The sequence below is a fragment of the Eulemur rufifrons genome, chromosome 6, assembly GCF_041146395.1.
Source record: "Eulemur rufifrons isolate Redbay chromosome 6, OSU_ERuf_1, whole genome shotgun sequence".
NCBI lineage: Eukaryota > Metazoa > Chordata > Mammalia > Primates > Lemuridae > Eulemur > Eulemur rufifrons.
Window position 1 is genome coordinate 85,050,794 of NC_090988.1, and position 22,070 is coordinate 85,072,863.

The following is a 22,070-nucleotide window of genomic DNA, read 5'->3' on the forward strand; positions in this document are numbered from 1 at the left end:
CGGCAGCTTTTAAGAAGTCCCTATGCCCTGTCCTAGCCTGGAAGATTCTCGTTTGATTTGGGCAGGCTGACAGGGCATCAGTCTTTTTTAAAGTTCCTCTCCCCTCTTCCTCCTAGTGATTATAGAGATGGGGGTAGGTGGAAAACAATTTCTCTGAGCCAATTAGCATAATCTCATCTGTTATGGACTGAATTGCATCCCCTTTACAAATTCATGTTGAAGCCCTAACCCCCAATGTGCAGTTGGAAATATGGCTTTTAAGGAGGCAATGAAGGTTAAATGAGATCAAAAGAGCAGGGCTCTAATCTCATCAGACTGGCTTCTCTAAAAGAAGAGGAAGGAACAAAAGAGATCTCTCTCTCTCTACCCCTATGCCCCCATCACTGTGCATTCACAAAGAAAAGGCCATGCGGGAACACAGCTAGAAGACGGCCATCTGCAAGCCAAGAAGAGAGGCTTCACCTGAAACTAACCCTGCTGCTACCTTGCTCTTGGACTTCTGGCCTCCGGAGCTGTGAGAAAATAAATTTTTTTAAGGCATCCAGTCTGTAGTGTTTTGTTTTGGAGGCCTGAGCAGGCTAGTATAGATTTTGGTACTGTGACATGGGACTGCTTTAACAAATATTTGAAAATGTGGAAGTGGTTTTGGACCTGGGTGGTAGGTAGAGGCTGGGAGAGTTTTAAAGCGCATGCTAGAAAAAAGCCCTAGATTGCCTTGAAGGGATTGTCAGTAGAAATATGGACATTAAAAGAGATTTTGGTGAGTGCTCAGCAAGAAAAGAGGAGAGCTGGAGAGAAAGTGTCTATCATCTTAGAGACTATGCATGTCATCACAAGCAGAATGTCGGTAGAAATATGAACATTAAAGTTGCTTCTGGTGAGGTCTCAGACAGAAATGACACGCATGCTATTAGAGTCTGGAAGGAAGACAATCGTGCTATAAAGAGGCAAAGAATTTGGCTGAATTGTGTTCTGGTGTTTTGTGAAAGGTAGAGCTTGCAAGTGATGGAAGTGGATATTTAGTTGAGGAGATTTTGTACAAAGTGTTAAAGGTGCACCCTGGTTTCTCCTGATTCCTTATAGTAATATATAAAAGGAGAGAGAGAAATCGAAGGAATTATTAAGAAAAGGAACCAGAACTTGAAGACTTGGATAATTCTCTGACTATCTATATTAGGGGGGAAAAAAGAGAGAAAGCATGCTCTGGATTGAACACCAGAATTTATGGCTGGACAATCCATAAATTGCCCATAATAAGATTACCCACAGAATTTAATCCTCCATCTTCCCTGAAGCCGGGAACAGCAATAGGATTATACCAGCAGACACACTTCCAGCTGAGACTAAAGGGGATAGAGACAATGCAATAGAATGAAAGAAAGCTGTGAGGCTTCTGAGATGCTACAGAATGGACAGTAGTGCTACCTGACTGGGAATATGTGTTTTCTTTCAAGAAAAGGGAAAAAAGACCCCAAAGGGAATTCAGAGATCATCAGGCTGCTATTCCCACTACAGGTGCAATGGGAAAGCCTATAAGCCTGTTTCTTCCTCAGGTTCAGAGGGTGGGGCCACCTGCTTGATCTCAGTAGGCCATGATGCTGCAGCCCAGCGCCTCAGGGGCAAGGCCACTGCTCATGGTCCTGGGACTGGGGCTGCTGTCCAGGGTTCTGTGGGTGATGCTGGCTGCTGAGTGGTCTGGAATGCACAGCAGCTGCAAAAGAGGATTACTCTTAGGCCTTAAGATCACATGGAACTTACTTTTGTGACTTGTTTGGGACCTGTCACCCTTTCTTCTTTCTGATTTTTCCTTTTTGTAATGTGAATGTCTACATTATGCCTGTCCCACAATTACATTTTGGAAGCACAAAACCTGTCTAGTTTCACAGGTTCACAGCTGGAGAGGAATTTTGCCTCAGTATGAATCATATACGAAGTCACATTTATACTTGATTTAGATGAGACTTTGGACTTGGAATTGATGCTAGAATGGGTCAAGGCTTTGGTGGCTGTTGGGATGTAGCGAATGTGTTTTGTATTCAAGAGGAGCATGAATTCTAGAGGGGCAGAGAGGAAAATGTTTTGGACAGAATTGGGTCCTCCCAAAATTCATGTGTTGAAGCCTTAGCCCCAGTGTGACTGCATTTGCAGACAGGGCCTTGAGGTAATTAAGGTTGAAACAGACCATAATGAGGAGTAGGGCTTAATCCAATAGGACTAGTGTCCTTATAAGAGACGGAGAGACATCAGACATATTCTCTCTCTCTCTCTCTCTCTCTCTCCATACAGAGGAAACTCCATGTGAGAACCCAGTGAGAAGGCAGCTGTCTGCAAGCCAGAAAGAGAGGCCTCACCTGAAACCAACCTTGCTGGTACCTTCATCTTGGATTTCTGGCTTCCAGAACTGTGATAGTATAAATAAATTTCTGTTGTTTAAGCCACCCAATATGTGGTATTTGTTATGTCAGCCCAAGCAGACTAATATACAATCTTCTAACTATAATGATTATTGTGGGCTATGGGTTGTTAAGGATGTCTAGTATCTGAAGTGAATGGAAAACTCTAAACCCAGGAGTCATTGGCATCTATTTCTCCACCCTTCAGGAAGCCAGCCTAAGAAGGGGGCCAAAATGGAAAGGAAAGAGCTTCAAACACTCTGGAAAGAAACTGAACCTCATAGTTTATTGTTCACACACTATTAAATGATAGGAAGAAGCTGTATGTAAAAAGGACTGGCGATGGTATTCCAATAATAGGACTTTTAAAGTTTTTATGAATTACTTCATTGCAGGTAAGGACTAGACTGAGTGTGACCTTACCTCTCTACCATCCCCTAGTGAATGCTATGAAGTCTGTAAAATCTCTCCAGTTACTTACTATGAGGCCTATAAATCTTTATCTCTCTTTTGTTGTTGTCGTTTACTTTATTTGAGGTGTGACTAAAGTGTGTATCTGGGTGAAGGGAAATGGGGAAGAGGTTGTACTTGTTCCTGACATGAGAAATGACATTGGAAATTTAAAGAAGGCATAGTCTTCCTTTCCATAATAATTTTTTTCTAATCAATACTACTTTTGATCTCAGCTTTCCCAATGAGCTGTAATGTTTTTGAAAATGTGGATAAAATGAAAAGCTAGGATGACTACTATGTTAAGAAATTAATCAAGGCCTGCAAGACAGTGAAGATTCACCTTTCTTAACAAAAGGTAAAGCTGAATATCTTTCCAATATCCTGATTGTGTTTAAATGTGTTACATTTAAACACATGCCTAAAGTAAAAATGTAGGCTTTAAAAATTTGTTGCCCTGAATTCAAAGTCTTTGCTAAGAACTAGGCTTATGACCTGGACCTTTAGTTTCCTTCTCTGTTTCATTATCTATGGAGATAATATGGTCTATGTCCTATGATTTCTGGACTAAATGTGTTAACATTTTAGATGCTTCTGGAATAGTGCTAGAAATAGGGCTTCACAAATGTCATTTGATTTTCTTACTTCCTTTCACAATTCTTGTCTTTATACTTTGGTTACTGAAAAGTTTTTATTTATTTCAGAATATTATGGGGGTACAAATGATTTGGTGACACAAATTCCTTTTGTACCATACCCATCCCCCAGATATTGTGCATTGTACCCTTTAGGTATGATTTTACTCATCCCCTCCTCATCCCTCCCACCTGCTTGACTTCCGATAAATGTTATTTCCACATGCACACATTAAGTGTTGAATGATTAGTTCCAATTTAATGGTAAGTACATGTCATGTTTGTTTTTCCATTCTTGTGATACTTAGAAGAATGGTCTCCAGCTCCATCCAGGTTAATACAAGAAGTATTAGTCTACCGTTCTTTTATGGCTGAGTAGTACTCCATGCTATACATGTACCACATTTTATTCATCCACTCATGTATTGATGGGTACTTGGGTTGTTTCCACATCTTTGCAATTGTGAATCATGCTACTATAAACATGTGAGTACAGGTGTCCTTTTTATAGAATGTCTTTTTTTTTTTTTTTCCTTTGGGTAAATACCCAGTAGTAGGATTGCTGGATCAAATGGTAGGTCTACTTTTAGCTCTTTGAGGTATCTACATACTACTTTCCATAGAGGTTGTAATAGCTTGCAGTCCCACCAGCAATGTATGAGTGTTCCTATCTCTCTGCATCCACGCCAATAGTTATTGGTTCGGGACTTTTTGGTATAAGCCATTCTCACTGGAGTTAAGTGATATCTCATTGTGGTTTCCATGTGCGTTTCCCTGATTATTAGAGATGTTGAGGATTTTTTCATATGTTTATTGGCCATTAGTCTATCTTCTTTTGAAAATTTTCTGTTCATGTCTTTTGCTCACTATTTAATATGTTTGTTTGATTTTTTTCTTAGTGATTTGTTTGAGTTCTTTATAGATTGTGGTTATCAGCCCTTTATGGGATATATAGCATGCAAATATTTTCTCCCAATCTGTAGATTGCCTGTTCGCTATAATGATTGTTTCTTTGGCTATGCAGAAGCTTTTTACTTTGCTCAGGTCCCATTTATTTATTTTTGTTGTTGCTGCGATTGTTTTTGGGGGGGGTTCTTCATAAATTCTGTGCCTAGGCTGATGTCTGTAAAAGTTTTTCCAACATTTTCTTCTAGAATTCTTATGGTTTCATGGCTTAGGTTTAAGTATGTTATCCATTGTCAGTTGATTTTTGGGAGTGGTGAGAGGTGCAGATCCTTTTTCAGACTTCTACATGTGGCTATCCAATTTTCCCAGCACCATTTATTGAATAGGGGTTCTTTCTCCCAGTGTACGTTTGCCAAAACAGCTTAGTACTGGCACAAGAACAGAGACATAGACCAAAGTATCAGAACAGAGAACCCAGATATAAAACCATCTTCATATTGCCATCTGATCTTTGACAAAGCAGACAAAAACATTTACTGCGGTTACTGAAAAGTTAAAATCACTCTGAAATCATTTTCTCATATATTATAAACTATATAAACATTCCCAATAAGATTACTATGAGGTATGTGTTAATTGTTCCATGAAATGATTTGGTAACATATCAATTCCTATAAGAATGTTTATTTTATGTAAAATTATGAATGAAAATGGGCATTAACACCGCTCTGGAACCTCTTCTTATACAAACATCTTTCTTTTATAAATAGCCATGTGGATGAAGAGATGAAAAGTAGCAGAGAAAGTGTTAACACACTCAGTTTAGTTTAAGCACCTATCACTAACCAACAGGTAATATAACTATATGCCTAAGTCTACTCCTTGAATCTTCTCTACCACATAGTGGATATGTCACACACTAGAAAAAATTTAGTGCTACAAATTTGGAATGATCATATTACTTTTCTTGAGCAGCAAAGTTGCTAGCCCTCAAAGTTCTGCAAGATTAAATCATACCAGACATCGCATGTTAGAGAGTTAATGGATCCATGCATGTTATAACAATAAAGTGCATGATAAACATCCACTTCCATACACACATTCAGCACCCTTCACATTTCTCTTCTCTTTGAATTACTTAAGTGCTATCCCAACATTCTTAATGAAAGCAGACATAGACTGAATTACATTCTTTCAAAACTGGAACAAATCACATATCAACTTGCATTAAGTTCCTTCCTTGCAGATCTAACTGGTGCAATATAGAATTCTGAAAGCATATTTTGTCCTCCATTTGTTATTCTCATTTGTTCATTCAGCTATAAATCTTATTTGATCTCATTATAATATCCTTAAATGTACTAAATCTCTCGCTAGTAAAAAGATACAAAAAGCTTTCAAATTAACCTGTTTTCCTCTTCTCCATCCTGGGCTGTCAGAATTTGTGGTCTACCGGTCTGTGAATTATCTGCCTTGACATTTGTTCTCAATGAGAAAAAATGGTTATCTACACTTTCCCCAAAATAAGATGTATGTGAAGGACATCTTCAATCCCTGTTGGCGGTCTGCTCCTACAATGTGTTGCAATGACAGTAGTTACCCAAGTGAGAAGACAACTACCTCTAGAGTAACCAGGCTGTCAGTGGCTAGTTACTTCCAGGTCCTCAAAGACTGACCAGATGTGTGTCTATGACCTGCCTGGTTCTTAAATAACAAATTTTTTTAAAAATTCTTATAATAAATAGTTGGCAACAACCTATGCTTGAAATGAGAAATCCTTAGGTAAATCGTGGTTCACTTAGATGAAAAGATACTCTGAAGTCATGAAAAATAGAAATGTTTATAAAGAATGTTTAACATGAAGAGCTTATGATGATAAATTGCTTAGTCATAATTCTTCCCTTTGTTTCCTTTGCTTATTACAACTTTTATTTTACATTTATGAATATATCACTTTTTATATAATAGCTTTATTGAGATATAGTTTATATACCAAAATAATCACCCTTTCAAAGTGTATAATTCAGTGGTTTTTAGTGTCTTTATAGAATTGCACAATGATCACCAATATCTAATTTTAGAAAATTTCATCATTTCAAAAAGAAATCCCATGCCATTGGCAATGCTTCCACTGTCTCCTTTGCTTCAACCCCTGAAACCACTCATCTACTTTTTGTTTCTGTGAATTTAGCTATTTTTGACATTTCATACAAATGGAACATATAATTTGTGGCCTTTTGTGCCTGGTTTCTTTCTCTGAGTGCAATGTTTTCACACTTCATCCATGTAGTAACATATATCGGTACTTCATTCCTTTTTAATGACCAAATAATTTTCTATTGTATGGATGTGCCATCACCATTTGATGGACATTTGGGTTGTTTCCACTTTTGGACTATTATGAATAGTACTGCTATGAACATTTATGTACCAGTTTTTGATTGGACCTACATTTTCAATTTTGGGGGCATATACTTAGGAGTAGAATTTCTGGATCATGTTAACACTATGTTTAAAATTGTGGGGAATTGCTAAACTGCTTTCCAAAGCACCTTCTTCATTTCATAGTCTCACTCTGTATTTAGTTGAAAACAGACAAAAAGCCAAAACCTTATTTAACAAAATTACCTTAGACTATCTATTTTTGGCACACTGTAACTACGAAGGCTACAGATTTTTGTCTTCTTTATGAGCAAACATCTGAGCTATACCACTGCCCTTTCATTGCGGCCAAGTTTAGCCCTTACAACTTTTCATTTTAAAAAAGATGAATTTACCCATCACCATTATAAATTTAAACAAAATTAAAGACCAGAGAAAGATCTGAAATGTTATGGGAAATTTAGAACACAGAAAAAAATAGAGTAATATAGGTAGATAAATGAAATAGCCACTAAGCAATCAACATTAACTTTGCATTTTTATGTCAAAGAGGAAAAATGACATTGAGATGAACAACTTTGAGATCAGTAAATGTCCCAAATTAGGAGTTTAAAAATAGACTTTGGGATAAAAATGATATTTTTTTCTCTTTAAATACATTCTTAAAGCAAGAAGCAGTAGGTAGAAACTGAAAATAGATTTCACTAAGTGCCAGTCCTTCTAACAGCCTAGTGTGTGAAAATCCAGCTGTTCTTTTCTGTTTCATACATTAGCAGCAATAATGGTAAAGACGATGCCTTCCTTATTTGCTGGCAGTTGTGTTGATGATGCAGGAGGCAAAATAGCATTTCTCTTCTGGGCAATGTTAATTATGGAGTGCTGACAGGAGTTCAAAAATAAATTCTTATTCTTCAAGTTAATGCTTCACATCAACGTAGTATGAAAAATATAATACACTGACAAGCATGAGGAGAGTGTACATTTTGCAGAATATATTTTCTTTCTTGGTAAGTAAAAGAAGATTTGCAGTGTATTTGAAAACCAATAAAAATAATAGATTATTTCAGAATAATAATTTAGGCACCTATCTATCTTTTTAATTTATAGTACTCATTTGATTCTTTAAAGCGGAAAGAATATGTATGTAATCTTAGGCTCCTTTTTTAGAAGACATGACTGAGGCTCTGAGAAATTAAATGCAATGGGAAATAAGTGGAAGAATAAGTATTTTATCCCATGTGTTTTATCTCTTCACCCAAGACTGCAACATTCCTACTTTTTAGGCAAAATTTCTGAACACAGTCCAGCAACATTAAAGATATTTATATGCAAAGTGAGTTAGGATTTTCAAAATTTGGGCCATATCATAAATGAAATGTAACAATACCACATAGTTCTTTAGGCAGTGCACATTTTCTGTTAGGAATTAATTAATAGCACTAACTTAAAATATTTAGAACACAAATTTTCTTGCCGGTGTTCAGCAAATGTCTGGTACCTACTGTCAAAAATACATAGAATCTTCAATGTTAAAAGTTCCATATTGATTAGTCTCTACTATAACTTTTAAAGCAGCACTTTAAGGTATGTATTATTATCCTCATATTTTATAAAGGAAGAAACTATAAAGGAAGAATAATGAAAATAGGTAACTTATGAAAGCTCACACAGCAAAATGTTTATATTTTGCACTCAAGCTTGTCTAAATATATATCTTTACTCTTTAATAATGCTATCTGTAAAAAACATATTTAAGCTTTAAAAATATTGTGGTCCTTTGAACTAGTAATTTTATTTCTAGAACCATATTCTAAGAATATAATCAAGGACATGTACTATGATTTAGCTATAACAATCTTTATATCAATGTTGGGTATAGTTGCCGAAAACTGGAACCAATCTAGTGACCAAAAGTAAGGGTGGTAGAATAGTATGCAGCTATTAAAAAGTTGTAGTAGAAAATTAACTATTGGAAGAATAATACTACATACAACACATAATATTCCTAGTGAACTCCACTTAACCTGCAAATTCCACTTAAACATTACTTCTTTGTGATATGTGTCTCCCCCCTGTTATTCATTCCAAATAGAATTAGGCCTACTTTCCTATGAGCTCCCACAGGTCTACATATATGGCATATACTTATTTGGGTATCTGTCTTTTCCTTACAGGCTATGACTTCCTCAAGGTCACAGAATAAACTTAATTTGCCTTTATTACCCCACCTATGTCTAACTCAGTGGTACAGTACATAATTAATAGGAGATACTCAGTAAACATCCACTGAAAGAATAAATGAATAGATAAATGAACAATTCCTTAGCAGTGTGTTCAACCTGTTTCATTTAATGATCACATTTAAGAATCACATAGAAAATTATAAGGTTTCTGTGGCTTACTGGGGAAAACTGTCCTGCTTTCCCACAATGAGAGGAGACAGACCCCAGGATTCTAGCTACCTTTGACCCTACCCTGCTGCCCTAAAGACAAGAAGGGGTTAGGATCTCAGCACACCTACAGCCCACTCACTGCACAACATGGTCTTGTGATGCAACAGTCTGGCAATGGCGCGAGCTAATATAGGGCTTTGAATGTGAGATCTGCACATTTCTATAAGATACATCGATAGGCTCCCTAAAACATATATCTTAAAATTATCTTCAAAAATGTTGGTAAATGTCTATTTTAGGTTTGTTTATTTTGCAAGGATAGAGTCCCTTAGCTTTTTACTCAGAAATCCATCAGACCTAAAAGTTTAAACTACAATGATAGATTCTATGTTGTTTTCACCATATTATTATGGCCAAAAATTATCTTAACCTTTATGTGCATATTTCATTTATTAAATCAATAATTTTCTTTTTGTTTTCATTTTAAGACTGGGGTGAGCTGACTTTTTACCAAAGCCCATTAAAATGTAATTACTGAGTCGATTTGTTCATTATTCTTCTCTGTAGACATTATAGTACAGACACCAGTACTTCCAGGAATATCAAAAAAATTCCTCTGGGAATGAGAAAAGAGAGTTGCCACGTGCAGTTCAGTGGGGATGAAGATCCTTTTCACCCTTGGCATCTGCACAGTCAGTATTTTCAAATTATCTAAAGAAAGTCAGAGAGTAGGTCATTGGGAAGAAAGTCAAATGGACAAGGTCCAGGAAAAAGAAAAAAGAGCAACCGAACCAGTTTACAGAAGCAAAATCAGAAGGCTGTCTTCAACTAGCACTCAAGAAATCTTCACACTTCCTTGAAGTCCAGTCAGATGTTTATATGTGTTCCTATAAAAAGGTATAGCTGTATTTAGAGCTGCTACATTTTCCTCATCCTATAGGAATCCCTACTTATTTGTTATGATACTTTTTGCCCTATCAGAACCATCACACACTATGGTTTAACCCTGTGCTTACAACATTAGACTAGAAATTTGATCGGGGAAGACACAAGGTGTTTACCTAATCCTGCTCCCCCCAGACTCTGCTGAATTGGGCTTGCACACAGACAATAATCCAGGTGAGGTTTCAGAGGTGGAACTGGAGAAGACTCCCTCATCTCCTGCCTATGCCAGGCATGGGCTAGCCCCAGTTTTAAAAACACTGCAAGGAAGCCAGGACATTCCTGGAATTTGAGGACATATCAAAAAGGATTGAAAAGGTCTCAGAAAACCCAGTTGCAACAAAACAGAAGAGGCATCACAGGGGACATATATATATATATATATATATTTGTTTGTTTGTTTGATTTTACTTATATTTTCAGTAAGAGGCAAATAGGGAGACTTAAAGACTCTCTTTAGGATCACTAAATATCAACAACAAAATCAGGGTTTATACCATTCCTCAGTTGCATAAATTGCCTGATTAAGTTGATGTTTTAATGCTTTAGAAGATGTAAATAACAGTAATGATCATGCTTATTGAGGGCTTCCTTTGCACCAGACATATTCTACATGCTTTACATGTACTCAGTCATTGATTCTCATAACACATCTATGATGTAAGTCTGTAAATGAGGAAAACAGGGCACAAGAAGATAAAGTAACTTATTCAAGGACATACAATTAGTAAGTAAGGGCTCATGCTCTGAAACAAGATGAAATATCTCCCTACGAGGAAGATCTATGAAAGTAAGACTGTCTCTATTCCTCTTCTGTGTAAAATTCTCTTTTTGGGGGGTAAAGGGGGGAAGACATATGTCCAAATCAGTAGATAATCTCTAGAAAAGAGCACATTTCTCAAATCATTATCCTCCCCTCCCCACATATATACACACTTAATTCTACACATCTGAGAATATTTTTAATTATAAGATTTTAAAAATTTTGGAAATATTATCCCATTCCATGAGAGTCAAATGATTTGGATGCAAAACAAAAGAAAAGTGACCACTCTTTACATCTTATTTTACTTATTTAATTTTGTAAATAAATGTAACTAAGAGTATCTTGATATCTCAATAAAATATAAATGATTTAATAATTAATTTTTATACCAGAAGTCATTTATTACTTTATTGATTAAAATAACAAATACTAAGCACATACTTTGTTCTAGCCAGTGTTTATGCACTAGGCATATACAGTAGTCAACAAAATAGATTGCATCTCTGACTTTGTAAACCTTCTTTGTATCTCTGACTTTGTGAACCTTATTATTTGATAATTTGGTGGTAAAGATAGTGCTGCTGTTAAATTACTGATGATTTCTCTTGATTCAAGATATTTTATGTTTATAAAGTTAAAAATTTCAACAGTGAAATACTGGAAAGAATAAATATGTATATAAATTTAAGACAACAAACAATCTTGCAACCATATAACTCAAGTGGCACAGAGACAAGGTCTTATTATTACTACTTCTGGTTTAAAATCTCCTAAAATATCCTTACAGAGGACAGAAGTCACAAATCCTGAATTTAGATTTATCAGTTCTTTTAGAGCATACTAACTCTTATGATCTCCCCTCCTTTCCAACACACATCCTCGTGAATATGCTTATCAATCTCATGGTCAACAACATATCTTTTTTGAATGGTTCACAACCAAATTAAATCTCATATTCTAATGGAGCATAGAGTACTAGAATGGTGAGTTTTATAAAGGCTAAAAATAGGTGATTGGTACATAAATATTTCAAATGGTCAACTAGGAATATAAGATAAAAATATACAACAGGAAAAGTATGTACTATAGACTACGATTCTATTTGAAATGAATATATGGATGGTTATATCAGTTCTTCTTGAAAATTATTTAAGACTGGGAACTCTGGCATCAGACTGTGGTACTTGAATATAGTTCTACCTCTTAATAGCTAGATGACAGGCAAGAGTTATTCTGCCTGAGCTGGTCACCCAGCAGGCTGGCCTTCCACAGAGACAGTTGACATTCCCCCTCCCACAAAGAGCAGGATCATCTGAGAACTTAAACCCAGACAATATGGAAATTGGCTGCAACTGAGTACTTTCGTCAGGCATTCTGAAAGAATACTGATGAGACAGAACAGGGTTGAGGGCCAAGAATTCCCAACACCGTTCCACTATAAACGTAAGACTTGGGCCCTGGATGCTGAGCACACCAAGGGATGGGCCAGTGAGCTTTTGGTTATAAATGCTGTGGTTGAATATCAAGGCTGGAAGTCACAATTCTTCTACATCACAGAACCAAAACAACAAAATTTGGACCTCAGTCCCAAACTCTCCAAGGGGGAAGGGGTGGTGCTCTCTAACCAGTCAGCTTGTAAGCCCCACAGCTCAAGATGGGCCCCCCCCTCCATGTCTGATGTCTGGCAGTTCCTTGCACAAGAAGCACTGAGAAAATTGCTCACCTGCTACTACTCTGTCTCTGTAGGTCTTCCCCTCAGCCAGTCCAGGCTGGTCTGTGTACTTTCATGGCATTCGCTCTTGATTACTCAACATTAGACGATCTTGGACAAATTATTAATTCTCCGTGAGCCTCAGTATCCTCTTCATCAAATACGGATAATGACAGTAAACACTTCATTTGGTTTCTGTGAGGATTAAATGAGATAATCTATGTCAAGTGTTTATCACAGCACCCACACAGAGTGAATGTTAAAACATGCCAGCTATTACTACAATGTATGATTTAATTCCAGGGGATTTTTTAAGTACATATAAGGGAGATTTCATTATATCTCAAAAAGAACTAAAAAATAAACATGAAGGCTTTCATCAAGAGACATCAAAAGCCATTATTCTAGAAGCTGTGACCCCACTGTTGATGTGGTGAGGTGTACTTGAGGATGGAATGAATTTGAGTTTCAGATCAGGGAAAAGAAATTTGTCATATAAAAGAAAGTTAGATTTCTACTGAAAGGCAGAGTCTTAATTAGTGCCTGGGCATCTGTTTACATCTGTGAGCAAAATGGAGGAGTATCATGAGGAAAAGACAGCCTTGATGGCTACGCTTTTCTCTACAGAATTATTCATTCATTCATTCATTCATTCATCCATCCATGCATTATTTCCTTTGTTCAACAGTTACATATCACAAGGCACTATGCTAAATACCATGGTGGGAAAGAAGACATATTAGGCCAACATTGAGAACTACAAAGCTTTTTCAAAGCTTATTCCCTACATGATATTCTCTTAAAGAAGGAGCTGGCTGATTGCAGATAGCATTGAAGACAGCTACAGTAAAATGCTTAAGGCAATCAACTATCGTAAAAGTTAAAGTGGCAGATTAACCCATTTTCAAGTATGTAAAAGAGCTAGAACTCTGAGGCTTAGACATAAGCCCACTCACTCCACCAGAGAATGGGCTTGTGTTTCCCCAACCATGGATGTCCAGCTGGCAGAACAGGACTTAGAGCCAAAACTAGACTATACACATATTTCATGGATTTCAGTGCTTGGTCATGCCAGAGGAAGAGCTATTGCTTTTGTAATAAGTTTCTTAAAGTCTTCTGGATTCTAATGCTTGCTTTGCTAGATCTCTATGTGCTGCGCCAAAGTACAATAAAAATTGTACTCTGTTCCTATCATGGTGAAATCCTCCAATATACTGCTCTTTCATCAGTCCTAGTGTGTGAGCTGCCTGGTGTTTTGTCCTCATTTTATCAATACATTTGTGACTCTTAAAAAGTTTATAATATGGAAGAGAAGATGCATCACTTAAGTGGATTAAACTAATAAAATTTAAAGAATGGTCTGTCATGGAAAAAGATTGTGCCATGTTTAGGAGGAATCATCTATTTTTTCTACTGATAAACCTCTGGCTCCCTTGAAAATATTTGATAGAAATACATCCCTGTACCACTCAACATTGCCCTGCCCAAAAGAAGAGGAGTGACTCTATTTTAAAGGACTAATGCAGCTGTACCACTCACTCAAAGAAAGTGAGAAGTAGGCTTCATTCCTCCATGCAATCTATTAGCTCTGTAACTACAATTCTCATCCTACAGGTCAATTTCAGGGTGATGATGTTGGCCTAATGTACAATGTGTGTTGGCCTCATGTACAGAATGTGTTTATCAATGCAGTTTTGCCATAATAAAATTGATATTTGAACACCTAAGGAAGTCAAAATTTGTCCATTTCTTAATAGGTTCAGAACTTATAAGAGGCATTTGATTCATCTCTCCTTTAGTTCTAGTTGTTTAATTCATATATGAATTTGAATACCAGTTGGTCTTGGGAAGATTGTGTTCAGTCTTGAAATGTCAGCATACTTATTTGCCTGTGGCCATAATATTGATCTCATTAGATTCTATGATGATTAACTGACATAATGTTCCTAACACTTTTTAAGTAGTCAAAAGTCAGCTTGTGTGGTATATGTGGATATAAAGAGTAATCTAGACCAAGAATGGTAAGAGAGAGCAAATGAGTCTCCACATTAATAATCTTTTTTTCAGTTACCATAAATATAGGAAATATTACAAAAATATTTAACAGATGGTCACCAACGAATTGGAAACCTTATGTCCTATGCTCATGACACACCAGCCAGTTTGACACCACTATTCAGAGATAAAAGCAATATCGGAGGAGAACATTTGACAAATTACTGTAGAAGCCAAACCTCAGTCTGTGCCACTCACCTCAAGAGGACATTGCTCACCATGTGTCATTTAAAATGCAATTCCCTTTGAATGAGCATAGGGCAGTTCTATTACCAGACATGACTGCTTTTACTACTAGCAGTGGTTTAATGATTTTATGTCATCGCAATAATAGAAACATGACATTCAACTATGACTACCGCTTATAGGAGTCTATTTTTGGAAAGCTGATTTTGTAGAGGACATGGAAATGTAGAGTCTTGGTTCCTGTTTATTTCCCCAAAGCCTTGGACAGTAACTCTTGTACATTAGTTCCCTCTATGGACCTTTCACAACTTTCTGAAATGAATGTGGTGATTTGAAGTCCCCAAAAATGATTGTTCACGTACAAAAACTCTTTTCTACAAAAGGGAAGTTGGGACTGAATTTAGTTTTCCATCAGAAGAAACATCCCTTACAAAGTATCCCAATACCTTAGTCCTCACTCTTGATCAAGAAGAACCAAGCAAACAATAACCAATCAAAAATCCAAAACTACACATTCTTTCTCGGTAGAGGACAGTACCTCATCTCTTTCACAGTTAACTTTGAAGCCCAGAGACATAAACCCTCTCAATATCCTATCCTCTCACGTAGACACTTATCACTGCCAGCACTCAGAGTTCAACTTCTTTCTAATCTCAGAACAAGTGCTTTTTCTCTGCTGAAGGCTAATCCTTTCATCTGTGTTCTTGATTCCAAGCCCGCCTGTCTTTTCTAGGACCTTGATCCATTAGTGCTCTACCTTTATTCCTTTATTCTCACATCCCCCCTTGCTATTGGTTCTTTCAACCTAAAATCCTTACCATTTCAAACACATACACACACACTCCTCTGTCTACCTCTAGTCACTGACCTATTTTCCTCCACAACGAAACTACTTAAAATAGTTCACATTTCCAGTTTCCCATTTTTAAAACTTCTGTTTTCTCTTTTGCTTGTACAAATAAATACGTGATTTCTCTTTGCCTCCTTATTTCAAACAATATACTGCAAGCATTTTGTTATCTTTCCTTCCTCCTCTTTAACCCATAGTCACAGTCTTCTCCATACATCTTTCTACCCAGACTGCTCAAGTGAGATCAATAACCTCCTAACAGTTAAATCCAATGGCCAAAATCAGTAATTTGAATATCTTACTAGCTTGTGAAACAAATGGTATCTCCTTCTCCTTTTTAAAAACTCTCTTCACCTTTGGTTTCATGTTGTCGCTTTTTTATTTCTCCCGGTTATCATATATTGAACACATTATTTTCTCCAAGTAATATGCCATACACTTTACATTGTTAAAACAACCCTGGAGGGTAAGGGATATTATAATATGGTACACATTTAAAAATTAAGCAGGTGGAACTTAAAAAAAATGAATAATTTTACCTAAGTTATATATTAGTAAAAGGTATGAGATAAGAATCCAGTTTTGTCTAATACTGATGTACATTTTTTAAACATGGTAATGTGATAATTAAATATTCCAAACATTCAGAATTATACCAAATAGTTCCAACCAACAAAACTCACCTAACCAAACATTAAACAAATGTTTACATTTTGCTTTTTTGACCTCAGATGTTTTTCTTCACAGAACTGATATATTATAAAGAATTGAAGCCCACATTGTACTCCTTCCTAATTTTTCTACCTTCTCTCCCAAGAGAAAGCCATTATCCTCTAGTTGGTCTCTATCTTTTGCATTCAAAATTTTTATTCTATCATTGGATTGATAGTCTTCTTTATTCCCTACTCTTTTTCCTTTTTTATTTATCTAGATACTGTATATCTGCAGTCCCCAACCCCCAGGCCGCAGCTGGGTACCAGCCCGTGGCTGCTAGGAACTGGGCCGTGCATCACCACCTGAGTTCCGCCTGCCCTGCCTTCCCTGTCCATGGAAAAATTGTCTTCCATGAAACCAGTTCCTGGTGCCAAAAAGGTTGGGGACCACTGGTATACATTAATTTTCTTCTATGTTGGTGTGTACTCATAAATTTTTAACATATATATTAAACATTTTATAGATAATCAATATATCTAATCTCCTCTGAAACCCAATAGGGCTTTAAAGTGTATCTCCACTAAATTTCTTCCTCTAATCTACCACATTAATTTGTCTTATTTTTTCCCTGTAAAACACCTTGTCTTAAACCACCAAGAAATTAGTAGCATATATTATCTATCTATGTTATTTTTTACAGATCAAGTTTATTTAACATCTACCTACATGTATATGACAGTATTTCATCACTATCTCATCCTTTTTTTTGGGAGGGGGGTGTTCAAATTCTTCTTACTGATTTTCATTCTCTAATAGTTTTTTAAAATCATTATTCAGAGGAAATCTATACAAATTGTTACTTATCAGTCTTTTTATGAGCATTTTTCCCCACTTAGATTCACCGTTGAATTAAAGTTTGGCTGAATCTAGAATTCTAGGCTGATTATTTTCCATTCACCCTTTAAAGTTATGATTCCACTGGGTTTGTGGTCTCCAGCATGACTGTGAAATGTCTTTAATTCTAATTGTCATTCCTTTGATTGTAATAGATATTTCATCTTTTATTGTTTTCAATATGTTTTCTGTTTGTGTGAGTTCTGAAATCTCACTGCAATATTAACTAGGTGAATATTTGTTTTTAATCATTCAGTCAGACATATGATATAGTCAATCATTCTGAAGATTGATATCATTTTTTCAGTCAGGGCAAATTCTGAATCTGTATCTTTCATTTCTCTCTAATATCCTTTTCAAAATTTCTGTCATATGTTTTCCATAGGGTGTCATTTTATTTTTCTTATATCTTTACATAACAGCTGCATGTCTAGTTAATTTAATCAGATCTATTTTCAAGTTATTAATGCTTATTTACACTTATCTACATTTTTACAAATGTATTTGTTCACAATCTCTTAATAAAGCAGCTCATATGCTTCACAGCTCAAGATTGGGGTTTTTCTCCAAGTCTGATATCTGTGGTCATCATATTTCTTTTATTTATTTAAACTTTTAAACACATTTGTTTTACTGTCTCCTCTGGAAAATTTTATTATCTCTAGCACTGGGTGTGTGAATTCTCATATTCATTGCATTTTCTGACTTTATCCTATGATGAATTTCCATAAGTGACTTGAATATTTCACTTTTAAAGTCATCTTCATGGGGGTTGTTATGAATGAACTGTGTCTGCTCAAAATTCATATATTGAAGCTCTAACCTCCAATGTCAGTGCATTTGGAGATAGGGTCTTTAAAAAGATAACGAAGGTTAAATGAAGTCATAAAGGTAGGGTCCTACTCCAATAGGACTGGTATACATATAAGAAGAGGAAGAGACACCAATAGTGTGCAAGCATAGAGACAAGGCCATGTGAAGACACAGAGTGAAGGCGGCCATCTCTGCAAGCCAAGAAGAGAGAACTTAACAAAAACCAACCTGGCTGCCACCTTGATCTTAGACTTCTAGTCTCCAGAACTATGAGAAAATAAATTTCTGTTGTTTAAGCTACCCAGTCTGTGCTACTCTTATGGCAGCCGAAGCAGATTAATATAAGAGTAATTCAGGAGCCCCAGTTTGTAGCAACAACCATAGAGTGTCATTTCATAGTCATGTCTTCACTGATGTCATCAGTTTCACTAAGTCTGTATTAGGATTTTGCTAATTTCTCCTCTTGCCATTCTGACACCACATAACTTATACAAACTTGGGACTCACAAGTTTGCTTAGAGCTGTCTCACATGGCCAATTTCTCCAAAATGATTCATTGTTAGTCATAGCTGCTGGTCAGAATGTTTCCAGTTCTATTTTCAAAGAAAGAGCAGAATAACTTCCTGTTTCAAAGCTTTTTGCAGGTAGCACAGATTCAGTTCCCTTGTATGTGGCACCTGTGACCTGGGCTCCACTCTGAGGGTATCACAACATCAGACCCAGCATTTAAGGTCTGTTTCCCAATTCTGACTACTCTGAGATTATGTGCTTCTAATTACTCATCTTACCTTGAATTTCTTCTTCACTCTGGAATCTTAGTATTACCTTTTATTGGTTTTTATTCTAAGTATTTCTAAAATACTTATTTCATAATTTAATTGATTTGGAGAAGTGGAATTTTTCTGTATCACATTAGTTTCAAATACTGACCAGATGTCCCTTTCACTCTTTCTATTTCATTATGCCATTTTTCTTGTCCCCATCATATCTCTGACTACATATTCTGGCATGTAAAAGTCATTTCCTTTTCTCTACTTGACAATGAAATACTGGTATTTTCAGAGGATTGGGTCTTCTTTTCTGATGTTCTCCTTGAACGAACTAATCCACTTCCATTGTTTCGAGTAACTCATTTTTTAAAAACTCCTGCTTGATATCCAACATGAACCTCTTTCCCAAGTTATAGAATTACATGCCCACTGTCAGCTTAAACTCAGGATGTGAAAAAGAGAACTTGTTCTCTTTCCAAATAATCCTTCAGAAATTTCTGTCTAGAAACTAGCACTACCATCTTTCTGGATAACCAAAGCAGAAAACTAGAAACCATTGAGAATGCCTTTGCCCTCATCCCCCACTTTTAGTGGAGAGGAAAATTCCATCTACTCAGCTTCCTTAGCATTGTTATTATACAGCAGCTACCCTCAGATCCCGCCTATAGTGAGACAGGTCAGTCTCTGAAGATTTTTAACTTGCACTATTTAATTTTTAGTCAAATTGACATTGGTGCCTCTAATCAGTTTTGTTCTGTTCTAGTTTTCTTTTGGCTGCCAGTGGCATTTTCTTTCTATTTTTTTTTAAATAACTATTCATATTTTTTGATACCATGGATTCTTTCAATGGATTCCCTTTGCCTATAGGATAAAGTCCAAACTTCAGCTTGTAAAACTGAACCTTGATAATCGGGCCTTTGACGGTTGATCCAGACCTATTCTTCACAGGGTCTGTACCACCACTTTGAACTCCAGCTCACTGAAGCCATTTGTAGTGTTGCACTTCCGTGACATTTCTCAAGCTATTATCTCTTCGTGGAATGATTTCCTCTTGCCCCCATGAACTCAGCATCACCTTTTCACATCTTTCATTCTTTCCTAGGGGAAGTTGACAACATCCTCCTTTTCATCCCTACCAGAAATACCTATCCCTGGTACCCATTACAATCTTAATTCCATTGATATAAATAACATGCCTGTCCCCCCACCACTCTGAGACTGAGATGTTTCAAGATAGGGTTTCTCAACTTCAGTGATATTGATGTAATAACCAGGTAATTCTTTGTTGTATGAGCTTTCCTGTGCATTGTTGGATATTTAGCAGCATCTCTGACCTGTACCACTAACTGTTAGTGGCACCCATCTCCTATAAGACGTGGCAACCAAAAATGTCTTCAGACATTGTCATATGTCCCCAGGGTTGGAGTGGGGATTGGCATAACCATTCTTGGTTTCAAACCACTGCTTTAAATTAGCAACCATGTTTCAAAAGTCCTATGTTAAAGCCTACAACCTGCATTCTAGATATATTAGTTGGCTGAATGAGTGCATAATGAACTACGTGATTCTAGGTATCAACAAACTGTATGTATGTGTATATATGTACATATCCTCATCTATCCTTTAACTAAATGAAACACAAAATATTTGACTTATGAATTATACTTTTGAGTAGTTCATAAAGAATAAGACCAAATAATATTAGAAGGACATGAGATTGAATATATGTATGTGTGTATGTGTGTGTATTTATGTGTGTGTATATCTTGACTAAATGCCAAGTAAGATACACAGTTAAGAACAATTAGCAATTTTGTGAATTGGCTGCCTGTTCAAATATAGTTTGCCAAGGCTAATGTTTAATTAAATCAACATTTCTGCCAATTATAAGAACCTTCATCGAATGAGCTTTTATTTGAATTTCAGCCACTCTGAATTTAACCTGAAAGAAATATAATCTCCTGGGCAATTGTCAAAACAAGTGACTACACTGGCGATGTGTCTTGGAAATAAAAGCTAAATAAAAGAAAAGTCATTATATTTCTTACCTGCTCTTTCTTTAGACATTTATTTAATTAAACAAAATGTTTAGAGAATACTTAGAACATGGTAAATATTTCAAGGAAATAAAAAGCTCTTCTAAAGGTCTTTTTACTTTTACTAGAAAAGACAATTTATGTGTGCAAGTAGTCTAAAGAAATGGAGTTAAAAGGTTACAAAAGTTCAAGTTAAATAGTCATCCCACTGATTTATAAAAATCAAGAAAGGAATCATAGAAAGACAGCATGGAATTTTGGCCTTAGGGAGAAAAATATTTTTAATATCAGGATTATTTATAACATTATAAAAAGCCTGAAAAATATCTTAACATTCAACATTAGCTGAATAATTACCTCCATCTGAAAATTTTAGTTCTGAAAATTCTGCAATGATATGAAAAGAACTTAGTCTGTATTTAAATTAACATTAGGAAACACAATTTTGCATTAAGTTTGAGTTTGAGCAGACTTCTGTAAAATGTGTTTTGTAGAGAACACCTAGAAGAAAATACACAGCAATGTTGATCGTTATTTCTACATTGTATGTCTAACTTGGTCAATATGACTCCTTCTTTAGATCAGTTTTTAAAATTTATCTTCAATTGCTGTGTATTATTTTATTTATGCAAATATGACAAAGTAAACACAATTTTTTTCTTTAACCCTACTCACATTTGAGAATAAAGAAACATTTTCCTTTATTTTGTTCACCATATATTTCTATTATTTTGACAGTGATTTCAGACATCACAAGGGGAAAAAGGATCATGAAATTTTATTTCTGTGTTTTGCTATTATTAACAAATTATTGATTAGTTCAGAGATTAGCCCTTAGATTAGGTGGAAGAAATCACCACTGACTCAAAAAGCATGGCTGTGAACCATTTGGCAGGATCACAGCCTTCTCTGAAAGTCTTTCCTTTTAGGACTCAGATCAGGAAAGTCAGGAATGCAGGTACATCACAAGTATAAAAAATGTCTCACCCTTGTCCCCAGATGCCTCTAGTTCATTAGGCCATTAAGGTAGCTCAAGGTTCATACCTCCTTGTCGCAAACATGAAAAACTAAAGCCTCTTGCCTCATATCTGAACTACATCAAATCCATTTTCAAGCCTGTCCAATGCTAAAGAACACTCTTTTCTTTAATTTTTAAAACACATTTAAATATTCATTTAATTTTTAGTTTATAAAACTGTATATATCTATTATGTAGAATACATTGTTTTGAAAT